We start from the raw sequence: 16,728 nt of genomic DNA, 5'->3' as shown, positions 1-16,728 counted from the left end.
TATTTCTTTCGATTCCCCTTTTTCGTTTTTGAAGATGTAGTCTCCCTTTGAAACGAACCGCCACATACTCAAATTGTATGCTAGAATAAATATGGCCATATGATTTTTCCATGTCAGGTAGTTGGAACCGTTGAACATCGGTGGTTGATATACGGATTGTCCTTACGAAGAGGTGCCCACCAAATACTCCATTTCATCTTTACGCTCTAGATTTTACTCCTAAAATGCAAGCGCCTCGCTCTGATACCACTTGTTGACCTTCCCAACCAGGTGTATATAGAGTCAGAGTGGGGGTGAATAGACTCTTTTCGCGTATTTCGATTTTCTCTACAAAATGAAATCCCTTGGCAAGATTGCAAGAAATTATATCACAATACATATAAGATAAATCAAGCACAAGATAATAAAATTAAGAGAAGGGTAGAGAAAGATCAACATCGACATTTTTACATGGTTCGGCACCAAGCCTACATCCACACCTTAGCACCAAACTAAGGATTCCACAATCCACTATGAATACTCCTTCACCACCAGAGCAAGCCTTACAACTCCGGTACCAAACCCTACACTTGGGAACAAATCCCTACCTGCTTACAAAGAGCCACAAGGATGATCAGGATGCCTTATAAGTTCAGTTCACAAAGAACCTTTACAATGAGATGGGTATACAAATGATGCTTCTCACAATGAGCTGATTGCAATTACAAAAAAAACCTCACACTTAATCTCTCAAGTAATGATTCACACAAGATAAATAAACAAGAGAGACTTAAGCACTTGAAATGAAGAACTAAGATGCAAAGTGCTTACGTACTTAGGTTTTGGTATAAAATTATGTTTTTCACTAAAAATGATCAAAGTCCTTCAAAACCATACAAAACCATGTTAATATAACTATAATAGCTTGTATTTATAGCCCAAGAGTCAAAGGAGTCGTTAACTAGCTATTGGGAGCAAGTTACAAAGGTTTTTCTCAAGAAATGGTCGTTTTCTAGCCGTTAGGGGCTGGGCTCAAGACCACTGGTCGACTAGTCACCCCCCTAGTCGACCAATCTTGTCATGCCCCAAACCCGCAAATGGGTCTTAGGTGTGAAAATAGTAACCTAACCTATCTCTGTATCAATTAAACATACATGATACAATTCTGGAAGAGGATCCGACCCTGTGGGGTATACAGAAGCCCTAAAGAAAACATACACATATACAACCATACTCATCAAATACACAGCGGAAACTGTTCAATCTATCCATATAACATACCATACCAGATTCTATACAACACTAGAATATATGTTCCCATAATTACAAAACATACTCCTGGTGTCTACAAAAACCATCACGACAACCCGGTTACAAAAGTCGTACCTATCCAGGCACTAACTGTAGCTAAACGACACCCCCGCTTACGGATGCTAGAATGTCAGTTTTGACTACCCGAAGGACCTGAAAACATGTATATACATTCAAGGTAAGAAACCTCTCAGTAAGGAAGAAAGCAGGTTATATCAGTGTGTGGCATACCAGTGTTATTTTACATAAAACATAACACCATACAAAATGATACAGTTTTGAAACATTCCCATACAGTTCCATACAATTATATACAGTTCCAGTATTTTCAAAAATCCATTCCAGTATATACGATACCCAAACATATGGTCAGTGTCCTCACACTTAAACAACCGAAACCCTGTAATAACCGAAGCCTCACAGCGGTACGTCTCCAATACGGTATAGCTCACACCCATCAGTGACCAGCTAGAACACACTGGTGATATTTCACACCCTTGGATATAGAGCCGAACACTCTCGCCCATGGTAATGAATTGATACATGGCGCAGCGTACGGTAATTAGCCTCCACATAGCTATTTTAGCGTACGGTAATTAGCCCCCACTAGCTAATTTCACAAAACCAGGAATCATTTTGGAACTCGCATTCCTATACTCATCAGCGTACGGTAATTAGCCGCCACTAGCTGTTTTAAGAAATACCTGGAACAATTACATACAACCATACATTCCGCACTTATTTGGTATATCGTAAATCATATCGTTTTCCAATTCAAGTATATAGTTTTATACAAATTTGGATACGGTCATCTCAATAATACGGTTTAAATACAACATACAGTTTTCCAAACAAAGTAGAGATGATACTTGAAAATCCTGATTTTCCTGAAAACTGTAACCCAAAAATCCTGCATTTTACCCTATAGATTTTCCCAAATAAGTAGTCAAAACATACATACGATCGTAACCTCAGGTTTACCGATCTTGATTTCAAAAATAAGCTGATATAGACTGAATCCCCTTACTTTAACTCGAAATTGAACCACAAACTCTACGGCTCCGAAAACTAAAAACTGAGACACCAAAACCTAAACAACGTAGAACAATACTTCCTTACAACTCGTACTACTATACATATTTCGAAACAGAAATGGAAACCGAGTCTTACCTCGATTTTTGACCAAAACTTGAAACTACTTGAAACGAGATTCCGATCCGCTATTCGTGAAGAAATCTTGCCCTAATCTATGCAGTAACATCATATTTACGATTCAGGCAATGAATGGCGAAGAAATCTAGAGAGAGGGAGTGATCTTCAAGTTCTAGAGAGAGAAGGAGAGGATATTTTGAGTTTTCTTAGTGATTAAGCAATGGAAACTAATATTTATAGTCCTTAACTCGGTCGTTCTCGTCGAGAAATTGGCATCCTCGTCGACGAGTCACTGAAGGCACCTCGTCGACGAGACGGTGACCTTGTCAACGAGCCTGAGATCCCTGGTTTCTCAAAATCTCTCGGCTTCTCCTCATCGACAAGCCACTAAATTTTGTCGACGAGCAACACCTAGACTTCGTCGACAAACTCTGGCTTCATCGAGGAACTCTGCTCAATTACCAATTTACCCTTATTTTATATAATTTATCCACATATCACGGTTCAAGTTCATACAAGTCCCCTAGTCGACCAGTCCCCTGCACTAGTTGACTAGTCACTGGCAAAAAGATGTGTTTTAGCTACTAGCTACCACTAGTCAACTAGTCCCCTGCTCTCATCGACCAGACCCCTGAATCAAAAGATGTCATCAACATAAAAGTTGTTATATTTTCTCTTAGCTTTCCATAGACACCAAGATCGTCCTTTTTTGACTTTTCTAGCAAAAGTTATTCCCCAAATACCAGAAGGTATTTAGGACTCGAGGTGCATTATGTTAGACGACGATTGCTCTGCTGTTCCTTATCAAAAAGCCTATTAAAGACTTAGTATATTAAGGATATTAATTCTAATAAAGTTTAATACTTGTCCAAATGAGTTTTCATTTAAATATAAGATATCTTGATTTATGAAAACATCTTTGAAAGATTATTTGATATCTTATATGCTTGTATGTCCTTTATTGAAAATATGCTTGACTTTCTTGAAGTTCTTGGACATAAGACTCATTTTAATAAAAACCGGACTAAGTATGAAGATGTTCAGATACTAATATGTTGAAAACTTATCCCTTTGAAAAATGAGTTTAGGATTCTTTTGACAAACTCTTTGGGTTAACTTTGAAAGCCATAATGATGAGTTTATGACTTAGGTGAAATAATATAAACTCATGTGTCCTAGTATGCATATACAATTTATCAACTCTTGCTCAGAAATCATGTAAGAAACAAAACCACAAGAGTTACGAAATAGACTTGTTAATTCAGGTGTAATGCTAAGAGGGGGGTGAATTGGGTATTTTAAAAATCTTTAAGTTTATTTTATCACTTAATCCCTATTTCAATATTTAACAAATTAATTGCAGGGACTTGAAATTAATTCAAATTATTATCTCAATAAATTCTATTTTACCCAATTAATTACCAAGTGCATATAATATAAATCAACATACAAACATGAAAAAGCTGATAATGAAATGCAAGCAGAAATTAAAAAGATAAGGGAAGAGAGAAGGCAAACATGATTTTACGAGGTTCAGCCAACCCGGCCTATGTCCTCGCCTTAAGCAACCCACTCAAGGATTCCACTAAATCCCTACTTCTTTAACCGGGACGGAGCTTCCCTTACAATTCGCTGCTTACTAGAGACACAACTTCCTCCTCACCCGGTTTACAACCCAAACCGTGATTACAATATAAAATTTCAAATCTGCAAAAACTCAATATTACTTCTAAAAAAGTTAGTGAGTACAATGGAAAACCTAACATATATTCAAATGATAAAACATGAAGTTCGGTATATATGTAACGATGATATCATTATATGAATGATATGTTTCACAAAATTTCCCTTTGATCAAATCTCCCAAAATAATTATATAAGTAGATGCTTTGGAGAACTTAGGGTTTTAGTTCAACTTACTAGATGCAAGAATACCAAATGTGATCTTATTGAAAAAATTTGTCTTGAATATTATAAAGATCTAAGTTCTTGCTATCAAATAATTCGTAAGATCAAACCTTTGAATAAATGTATGACTTTGAGTATTTCAAAGATTTAACAAACAATATTTTTCAAATACTTTTTGCACCAATAAGATAGATCTCTTTGAATAAAAATATAACTTTGAATATCACAAAGAATCAAACTTTAGAATACTATTCCCAAAATATTTTTCAAATAAATAACTATGGGAAAATAAGTTTCTTGCTCCCAAAAAGATTTTTCACTAAATGAATAATGAAGAAGATGATCGATTAATAAAAATTGAAAGCTCAATAAAATAATTTCCAAACCTCAAGATCAAACCTAGATTTAGCAGAGGTTGCGCATGTATTTGATTAGATCTTGAATATGCGAATGCCTAAATAAATGTGTGTTCTTTGCAGTGCAGGCAATGATTATTAGTGATAGTATTCAAAAATATCAAGAGACGTACAAGAATGTTCAAGGCTCCTTAATCATATGTAAAAAGTGAGGCACTAGGGTTTAGAGGTTGATTTTATAAGTGTTCTCGGCCCTAGGTTAAGTCTTGACCATTGGATCAACTTGATTAATTAAATGACTCGCATTTTCTCTTGCTAAAAATCAAAATTTTAAAGTTTTTGCAACTTTAGACGACTGAGCTCTCAGGTTCAGATAACCGAAGTTCCTTAAAGCTTTGAAAGTCATAGTCTCAATACAGGATCAGACGATTGAACTATGGGTTCAATCTTCTGAAGTCTCAACTCAAACAACTGAATTGAAGGTTCAGACATCTCAAGGTATTCAACATGTTCTGTGTTTCAAAATTAATTCTTCATATGATTGAACTAATTCTTCAGTCTTCTGAGAAAATTCTTCAGATGCCTGAAGTAAAACTTCAGTCGTCTAAAGTTGAATTTCAGACTTTTGAGGGTAATCCTCAGTCGTCTGGGCAGATTCACTTTAGAATTTTCAATTTAGTTTTTCAAAATCATTTGAGCTCTCTTGCTTTAACCTCTTATAAAACACTTTTTATGGTTTAAAAAAAGTTCTCTAAATCCATATTTAACCCTAGAAGATTTTCATGAGATGCATGTGTATATATTTTGAGCTTCTAGCTATATCATATAAAATATGCACATACATCAATTCTAAATATCCATTCACATGACGATCTTGAACTTGATGCTTGCATAAGATACTTGCATCTTCATTCTTCTACTCTTCTTAGTCCTATAGCTTGTGCCAGGTTATATATATATATGTGCTTTAATCCTCGTGGCTTCCATGACTTCATCACCTTCTATGCATGCTAAGTAATGTTCCTGTTCACATTCTCAATGCATAGATTAAATACCAAGTGATTTGTCATTATCAAAACAAAATTGAACTCATAAAGTCAACAATCTCCCCTTTTTTTATGATGACAAATAAACGAACAAAAATATAAAATAGGTTACGCCTAACAAGGCTCCCCCTCAAATAATGCACATTCAAATATTCAGCAATATGAAATATGCTCATACACAATTAAAAATAGGCAATAGTTTTGCACGTATAACTCATGTACTTATGTACTTTTGCTAACTATTTTTTCTCTAGTCTTATATTCTTCTCCCCCTTTTGACATCAACAAAAAGTTATATAATAAAAATGTTCTGATATAATTATATCTCATCTTTTTTTTAAAATATGCAACCTTCAGATTTCAAAAATTGTACTGTGAAATATGTCTCCCTGTGTTAATTCAATTTACTTCTCCCCCTTGCTAATGCAAAAAAAAAAAAAAAACTATATTGTTGAATTAAATTGCAATGTGAACATACATAGTGTGTCAAATTTCATAGACATGGATAAACAAAAATAGTCACTAAAGTTCAAAGGTTATGTGAGGATTAACATGTGTCAGTCAACATGCACTCATCATGATATGAGTTTAATATCAAATGTGAACAAATGTGATACCAAATGGGAACAAATGAGCCGAATTTGAAATTTTTAACCAATTTTGAATATTAAGTGATGTTGCTCCCCCTGAATTATGTAATCTAATATAATTCTAAGCAATTTTTTGACTATGCATTAGGCCTAATTCATGTCTAATTTGGATAAATATATCTTCTGCAAGTGGTTTCATGAACATGTCTGCCCGTTGTTCATCTGTGCATACAAACTCGAGTATCACATCTCCTTTTTGCACATAATCATGAAGAAAATGATGTCTAATTTCTATGTGTTTAGTCCGTGAATGTAATATAGGGTTCTTTAAGATGTTTATTGTACTAGTATTGTCACACCTTATAGGAAATATATCATAGCTTAATCCAAAATCCATAAGTTGTTGCTTCATGTATAACATTTGAGCACAACAACTTCCAACCGCTACGTATTCAGCCTCGGCTGTGGATAGAGCAACTAAATTTTTCTTCTTTGAAAACCAAGATACTAATGAATGTCCTAGGAAATGACATGTGTCGTTGGTACTTTTTCTATCTACTTTACTTCCGACAAAATTAGCATTTGAATAACTAACAATGTCAAAGGATGTATACTTAAGATACCATAATCCAAGTTCCACGGTCTCTATCAGGTATCTAAGTATTCATTTGACAGTTAATAAATGTGACTCTTTAGGTGCAGCCTGAAATCTTGCACACAAACATACACTAAACATTATATCAGGCCTGCTGGTAGTTAGATATAGTAAGCTACCGATCATTCCACGATAGAGCTTGACATCTACTGGTATACCTTGTTCATCTTTGTCCAATTTCAAGGAAGAGCTCATAGGTGTCCCTAGTATTTTTTCATCTTCCATATTAAACTTTTTGAGCAAATCTCTAATGTACTTCGATTGATTTATAAAAATTCCATGTTTTGCTTGTTTGATTTAAAGTCCTGGGAAGAAATTTAGTTCACCTATCATGCTCATCTCAAATTCGTTTTTGTTGACCTTATAGGTCACACCCGGTTTCGATAATGACAAATACTTGTTGTATTTGATGCATGTTTGAGGATATGTGCAAGTATACTATTGGCAGGACAAAATGATGGCACAAGGAGTAAAAGTTGAAGGCCTTGAAGATCCTATTGATGTTGTATTTAAATTTTTTATTCTTAATGGGTCTGTAATAGTAAATAGGTTATTGGGCTATAATAATTATATGCATCACCTGCATGGTATGATAGGTAAGCTCAAAACGAAAGAGGCCTAGAATGACCCTAGGACAGTCACACATGCACATATATGTGTGGCTAAATGAATAGGGTGATCACATAAGTAAAAAGGATTGAAATGCACTAAATATGCATGTTTGGTCGACCATACTACCCAAGTACAATATCACCCAGTCGACCGTGCCCAACCAGTTCATTCTCACCCGGTCGACCGAACTCCCTCAAAGTCAACATATTGACCTTACGGTCGACCGAGCCCAAATTGCATGCAACACCCTGGTCAACCGAGTTCCCACGTGTGGAATTCAATGGTCTCGTCGGCCGAACTAGCTAGTTTAAAAGCTCTCGATCGATCGAACTGCACTAAAAAGGGAACATCACCTTTGGACACTATGTCCGGTCGACGAACTTCTAGTTTAATTTATTCCTGATCGACCAAACTTTACACAACTCGGTCAACCGAACCTGCTTCGATCGACCGGTGCTCTCGGGTTGCCCCATTATTTTTACCGTGGTTAAAATATTTAAATCGAGTTAATTTGGTTAAATTATATTAAAATTTTTATAATAATTTCCTATGTGTCCTGGACGGCCATAATCAGGGGGGAAGTCTATATATACCCATTCATTTGGAATGATTAGCGTCAGATTAGCAAACTTGATTAATGATTTTTCTCTGAATTCTAAAATCATTCTCTCTCACTTCCAAGTATCCTACACTCAAACTTACCTTACCATATTGCCAAAAATTCGTTTGTAAGTTTGAATTGAGTGTTGTTGTTCTATAGGTTTGCTCTCTTAAGTTTGTGCTTGTTTGATATTATTTTGTTTGAGAGCAAGACCTCTAGTTTTCTTAGGAGACTTTATTAATAAGTCTTTCCTAAGAAGACTTCACTTGAACTTTTGAGTATGGCACTATCATTGCAATATCTTAAGAAGTTCTTATGTGATTTCGGTTGCTAAAAATCTTTTCAAATCATTTTCAAATATCTCTTGTGTTTCATTTTGAGAGAAATTTTTGAAGAGATATTTGTTTATGTTCTAAAGATCTTTTTTACAATATTCCTTGAGTAATATTATTTGTTGAACACAAAGATCAAATCCTTTTTGCAAACAAAATCTATACATCTCTTGATCTATATACATTGAGAAAAAAAATTCGTTAAGATATCTGAAGTGTTGCTAATATCTTTGTTTGAGCATTGTGATTAAATATATTGTGTGATACAAAGATCGTATTATTTGCACTCTCATGCACTGATTACAATGCTTGTATAAATATATGAGAGTAGACATCTAAGACCACATTGAGCTTACTTCATTATATCATTTGGTGGTGTATGTTATTGCTTAGATTAGGTACACATCTGCTTTACATGAAATCATAATCAATGTACCAATTTCATTATTGTGAACATACTGTTGTGTTTCCAGGCAAGGCCTGAGGGGGCGGTAATCCAGCCCAGTAAGGATTGGTTGTAAAGGTTGAGGTCAGTCCTGTGTTAATTGACCTAATTTGTTTAGGTGCCGCTCCACCCATTTAAGTGAGCAAGTATAGTGGTAATTCTTATGCTTGTTAGCCAAGGCGAAGACGTAGGCAATTGGCCGAACCTCAATAACATTTATGCGTGTCACTTCTCTTTACTGCTTTCTGGTGCATGCGTGGTTAATTAAATTGCATTATTTAATTTCTGGTACATATTATAATTGATTTAATTTACTTGCACTAGATTGACCATAGGGTTGTGAATATACTGTTGTTAGGATACTCACCTAGGGAATTAATTTTAAAAGTACCAATTCACCCCCCCCCCCCTCTCTCGGGATCACGGTAAAGCTAACAATTTTACGTAGTGCTTGCAAACTCATTACACAAGTCTTTATTTGTTGCTCCAAATATGATGTCATCTACGTATACTTGAACTAGGAGCATGTCATCTTTCTTAGACTTTATGAAAATTATTGTGTCTACCCTCCCTCTGATAAATCCATTGTCTAGTAGAAATCCGCTTAGTCTTTCATACCAAGCTTTAGGAGCTTGCTTTAAACCGTACAATGCTTTTTTTAGTTTATAAATGTGATCTGAATTCTTATGGTTTTCAAAACCTGGGGGTTGTTCTACATATACCTCGTCACTTATGTAGCCATTTAAAAATGCGTTTTTGACATCCATGTGATACAGCTTGAAATCCTTAAAAACAGCATATGCTAAAATCATTTGAATGGCTTCCATTCTAGCTATAGGTGCAAAGGTTTCTTCAAAATCTATTCCTTCTTCCTAGTTATATCCCTGAGCTACTAGTCTTGCCTTATTTCTAACAACTATTTCATGTTTATCTTTCTTGTTCTTATATATCCATTTTGTTCCAATAATTGTCTTATCCTTAGGTCTAGGAACCAATGTCCATACTTTATTTCTCTCAAACTGGTTTAACTCTTCTTGCATGGACATCACCCAAGATTCATCCTCAATTGCTTCACTCACATTCTTAGGTTCTTCTTAAGACAGAAAGGCAAAATGACTAATCATATTCCTAAGTGAGGATCGTGTGGCTACTCCACGCAATGGTTCACCTATTATTTGATCAATGAGATGACTCTTTATGTACTTCCATTCTCTAGGTAGTTCATTAACCTCATTTTCAATTTGATTAGTTTCAGCAAATAGTTCCTTAATTTCATTTCTCTTTTCTGAATCATTTTCAATAGACAATTTTCAAATTTCTTATTTATCTCAATTTCATCTTCATCAATCCTTTTAGAGAAGGGATTTGACTCATCAAATGCTACATGAATGGATTCTTTAACAGTTAATGTTCATTTATTATATACTCTATAGACTTTACTATCTAAGGCATACCCTAGAAAGATGCCTTCATCTTATTTTACATCAAACTTTCCTAAATGTTCATTGTCTCTAAGCACAAAACATTTACAGCCAAAGACATGAAAATATGATATGTTTGGTCTATGGCCATTCCATAATTCGTAAGGAGTCTTATTTAGAGACGGTCTAATCAAAATTCTATTTAGAACATAGCAGGCGGTATATACTACCTCAGCCCAGAAGTACTTAGGTAGTTTATGTTCGTTAAGTATAGTTCTGGCCATTTCTTGTATATGTCTATTCTTTCTTTCAACTACACCATTCTGTTGTGGTGTTCTAGGAGCCGAAAAATTATAAGTTATTCCTAATGAATTGCAATAGTCTTTCATGCCTTGATTTTTAAATTCTCTACCCCTATCACTTCAGATTTTAGTGATAGTATAACCTTTTTCATTTTGAATTTTCTTACACAGATTTATAAATTGTTCACATGCTTCATCTTCGTGACCTAAAAATAGTAGCCATGTATATCTTGAATAATCATCAACTATGACGAATGCATATGATTTTCCTCCTAAACTCTGAGTTGAGTTTGGACCAAATAAATCTAAGTGTAACATTTGAAGTGGCCTAGTAGTATAGATGGCTTTCTTCTTCTTAAAGCTAGTTCTTGCTTGTTTTCCTAGTTGGCATGCATCACAGATTTTATCTTTCACAAATTTAGTATTAGGAAATTCCTTAACTAATTTTCCCTTAACAAGTTTAGATATTAAGTCCATGTTTGCATGTCCTAATCTCCTATGTCAAACCCAACTAATCTCATTTATAACAGAAAAACAAGTAACATGTTGAGAAGCAAGATTGTCAAGGCTAGTGATGTAGACATTTTCATGACGATCAGTAGTGAACAAAATTTTGTTTTCAGATTTGTTCTCTACAGTGCATTTGTCATGTTCAAATGAGACTTTATAACCTTTATCACATAGTTGACTTATACTCAATAAGTTACGTTTCAATCCATCAACTAATAACACGTTATCAATGACAAGTGAAGGTTCCTTATCAAACTTACCAACTCCAATGATTTTACCTTTAGAGTTATCCCCAAATGTAATGAATCCTTCATCTTTGGATATGATAGATGCGAATTTAGCTTTATCTCCTATCATATGTCGCGAGCATCCACTATCCATATACCACTTGTCCTTTAAGGAGGACAATCTCAAGCACATCTGTAAGACATAATCAGAAAACTACTTTTAATACCCAGATTTTCTTGGGTCCATAGGGGTTAGTACTAGATTCTCCTTTGACTTTCCAGACTTTCTTAATTTTGACATCTTTATTTTTGAAAGGACAATCAAATTTTATGTGACCCAACCTCTTACATTTAAAACATGTAATATTTCTATGATAGTCTTTAGTTGGAACATACGATTTTAACTCTCTTACAAAATATCTCGTGTAGAGATGTCTCTATTTTAGATTCTCCTTCCCATTAAAACCAAGACCTTCCTTCTTTAGGGAATTTCTTTTAGCTCCTAGGAGTTTTTCAAAATTATTTTGGCCTTCTGTAAATTTACAAATAATTTTGGATTTATCTTTTAAATTCTTTTCTAACTCCTCAATTTTTAAATTCTTGTCTTTCATGAGAGATGCATGAGATTCATTTTGACTTTCAATTAACTTCGAAAATTCTTTCAATTTTAATTTCAAACTAGAATTGTTCTTATTCATTTTCTCAAGCATTTTAAGGGTATACAGATATTCTTGATGCAATTCATCATAAGAAAACATGCTATTTTCATTTTCTGAATCACTTGAATAGAAAGATGAAGAAGAACAAAAAGATTGTACCTCGTGGTCATCGTGAGCCATCAAACATAGATTTGCAATCTCGTCATTACTGGACTTAGATTCTGAACTACTGGTACTGTGAGTGTCCCAGCCCACCTTTAGAGCCTTCTTCTTCTTCTTCTTAGACACTTTCTTCAGCTGGGGACAATCTGGCTTGATATGTCCAAATTCTCTACAGTTATAACACATAGGAGGATCATCCTTTTGCTTCCTTCTACTTGACTCTCCCTTTTCTATTTTTGAGCCCTTAAATTTTCTAGTATATCTCTTGTTCTTTCTCATGAACTCTCCAAATTTCTTAGTGATAAGTGTCATGTTTTCATCCGATTCTGAATCACTTCCATCACTAGAGCAATGAGATGATGCCTTAAGTGCTGTAGCTTTCTTTGCTTTAATATGCTTCTTCTTCCTCTCAGTTATTGCAAGCTCATAGGTGATGAGCTATCCAATTAGTTCATAAACAAACATCTCCTTCAGTTTTCTCCCTTATGCTATTGTAGTAGCTTTAGCTTCCCAAACTGGAGGTAGTCCCCTAAGTATTTTCCTGATCAACTCACAGGTAGGGTAAGATTTACCAAGAGCATTTAAAGAATTCGTGATGTGTGTGAATCTAGTGTACATGGATTAAATAGATTCATCAGCAGTCATTTTAAATGCTTCATATTCACTAGTGATCATGTCTATCCTACTATCTTTTACTTCTTTAGTACCTTCATATGTGACTTCTAATTTTTCCCAAATCTCTTTAACAGTGTTATAGGCCATCGCCCTATTAAATTCATTTACATCTAGTGCACAGAATAACAAATTCATTGCAGTAGCATTTATTTGCACAGATTTTTAGTCTTCCTCTATATATTTTTATCTTCAGTCTTAGAAACATTTACCTTGTCAACTACTTTCATGGGAACATGGCTTCCCTTAGAAACTATTTTCCATACTTTCCAATTAGCATTCAAAAGTTATATACTCATCCTACGTTTGCAATAGGTGTAATTTACACCATAGAAAATTAGTCGTCTAGTGGACGAGTGTCCCTCGCCGAATAGAGTTACACCGATGTGTGCCATGTGATACTTTTACAAAATGAACAGTTTAGTTGATATAAACTTGGCTCTAATACTGAATATTAATTCAAGTGTAATCCCAAGAGGGGGGTTGAATTGGGTATTTTTAAAATCTTTAAGTTTATTTTATCACTTAATCCCTATTTCAATATTTAACAAATTAATTGCAGGGACTTGAAATTAATTCAAATTATTATCTCAATAAATTCTATTTTACCTAATTAATTATCAAGTGCATATAATATAAATCAATATACAAACATGCAAAAGCTGATAATGAAATGCAAGCAAAAATTAAAAAGATAAGGGAAGAGAGAAAGCAAACACGATTTTACGAGGTTCAACAACCCGGCCTATGTCCTCGCCTTGAACAATTCACTCAAGGATTCCACTAAATCTCTGCTCCTTTAATCGGGACAGAGCTTCCCTTACAATCCGCTGCTTACAAGAGATACAATTTCCTCCTCACCCGGTTCACAACCCAAACCGTGATTACAATATAAAATATCAAATCTGCAAAAACTCAATATTACTTCTAACAAAGCTAGTGAGTACAATGGAAAACCTAACACATATTCGTATGATAAAACTTGAAGCTCAATATGTATGTAACGATGATATTGTTATATGAATGATATGCTTCACAAAATTTCCGTTTGATCAAATCTCCCAAAATAATTATATAAGTAGATGCTTTGGAGAACTTAGAGTTTTAGTTCAACTTACTAGATGCAAGAATACCAAATGTGATCTTATTGAAGAAAAAAAAATTCTTGAATATTATGAAGATCTAATTTCTTGCTATCAAATAATTCGTATGATCAAACCTTTGAACAAATGTATGACTTTGAGTATTTCAAAGATTTAACAAACAATATTTTCAAATACTTTTTGCACCAATAAGATAGATCTCTTTGAATAAAAATATAACTTTGAATATCACAATGAATCAAACTTTAGAATACTATTCCCAAAATATTTTTCAAATAAATAACTATGGAAAAATAAGTTTCGTACTCCCAAAAAGATTTTTCACTAAACAAATAATGAAGAAGATGATCGATTAATAAAAATTGAAAGCTCAATAAAATAATTTCCAAACCTCAAGATCAAACCTAGATTTAGCAGAGGTTGCACATGTATTTGCTCAGATCTTGAATATGCGAATGTCCAAGTAAATGTGTGTTCTTTGCAGTGCAGGCAATGATTCTTAGTAATAGTATTCAAAAATATCAAGAGAATGTTCAAGACTTCTCAATCATATGCAAAAAGTGAGGCACTAGGGTTTAGAGGTTGATTTTATAAGTGTTCTCGACCCTAGGTTAAGTCTTGGCCGTTGGATCAACTTGATTAATTAAATGACTCACATGTTCTCTCGCTAAAAACCAGATTTTTAAAGTTTCTGCAAGTTTAGACGACTAAACTCTCGGATTCATACGACTGAAGTTCCTTAAAGCTCTGAAAGTCATAGTCTCGATACAAGGTCAGACGAGTGAACTATGGGTTCAGTCTTCTGAAGTCTTAGCTCAGACGATTGAACTGAAGGTTTAGACGTCTGAAGGTGTTCTGCTTGTTCTGTGTTTCAAAATTAATTTTTCATATGATTGAACTAATTCTTCAATCTTCTGAGAAAATTTTTCAGATGCCTGAAGTAAAACTTCAGTTGTCTGAAGTTAAATCTTCAGACTTCTAAGGGTAATCCTCAGTCGTCTGGGCAGACCCACTTCAGAATTTTCAGTTTAGTTTTTTAAAATCATTTGAGCTCTCTTACTTTAACCTCTTATAAAACATTTTTCAAGGTTTAAAAAAAGTTTCTAAATCCATATTTAACCCTAGAAGATTTTCATGAGATGCGTGTGTATATATTTTAAGCTTCTAGCTATATTATATAAAATATGCACATACATCAATTCTAAAAACTCATTCCCATGACGATCTTGAACTTAATGCTTGCATAAGATGCTTGCATCTTCATTCTTCTACTCTTCTTAGTTCCATAGCTTGTGTCAGGTTATATATATGCTTTAATCCTCGTGGTTTCCATGACTTCATCACCTTCCATGCATGCTAAGTAATGTTCCTGCTCACATTCTCAATGCATAAATAAAATACCAAGTGATTTGTCATTATCAAAACAGGATTGGACTCATAAAGTCAACAAGACTACTTCAAACACCCCCCCCCCAAATACACATAAGACTACATTTAAGCTTCCTTTGGTCATGCTTGGGTTCTTCCGAGTACATGTCCATTTGATTTTCCTACACTACAAAAAAACCGATTTTTAGTGACGAAAGTATTAGTGACGGTTTGAATTTCATCACTAAAGGTGCAGTATTAGTGACAGTTTGTACAAACCGTCACTACTAGTTACGACTCTGGCATGGGGGAAAGAGACCCTTGATTTGAAGGATATCACTAGTGCATTGTGGGGTTCCATCAGAGAAAGAAGACCAACAATGAGAGGTCACAAGGTGAAGGGCTTATGGCGAAGGGTAATCAGGATCATGGGAGAGGCAATTTCTAGAGTGGATCGAGTAATAATAAACTCAATCATAGTTCAGGAGGATGAAGTATATTCAGTGTTTTAAGTTCAGAAAAATTGGGCACATAAAATCAGAGCGTCCAGAGTGGAAGAAGGGAAATACAAAAAATCAAAAGGGTTCGTCAAAATCTGCGAATGTAGTGAAAGAAGGAAACTTATGGAGTAGTGATGGTGATATGCTCTCTATTTCATTAGGGTCAAAATGCCTCATGGATTCTTAAATTCTAGACTCGGGATGTTCTTATCACATGATGCCCAAAAAATATTGGTTCACCACTTATAGATTGGTGAGTTTTGGTTCCGTTCTGATAGGAAATGGTGCTACCTACAAAGTTGTCGAAATGGGGGATATCATAATCAAGATGTATGATAGTGTGGTAAGAACGTTATGTGGTGTAAAGCATGTACCTGATCTACAGAAGAATGTGATTTTATTGGGCACTTTAGATTGTAATGGGTATAGTTACAAGTGTAAAAGTGAGATAATGAAGGTGTGTAAAGGCGTCTTGATGGTGATGAAGGGACAAAAGTTAGCAGGGAATATCTATGCACTGTTGGGTAACACAATTGTAGGTGGAGCTATAGCTGTAAATTTTGAGTCAAGTAATACTGTTTTGTGTAAAACAACCACACACAAAATGGAGGGTATTCTTAACTACATTTTGGATGTTTGGGGATCGGTGAGGGTAGCATCATGGGTTGGACATAAGTACTTCGTGAGTTTATCATGAAAGGTTCTAGGGTACTTCATACGACACAAGTTGGAGATGTTTTCCTAGTTTAACTTATGGCTGTGGTAGAAAACCAGATCGGGAGAAAGATCGTCAAGTCGAACATTGAAATTGAGTATG

Source organism: Malania oleifera, chromosome 3 (assembly GCF_029873635.1).
Source record: "Malania oleifera isolate guangnan ecotype guangnan chromosome 3, ASM2987363v1, whole genome shotgun sequence".
Taxonomy (NCBI): Eukaryota; Viridiplantae; Streptophyta; class Magnoliopsida; order Santalales; family Ximeniaceae; genus Malania; species Malania oleifera.
This window is presented reverse-complemented; position numbering follows the sequence as displayed.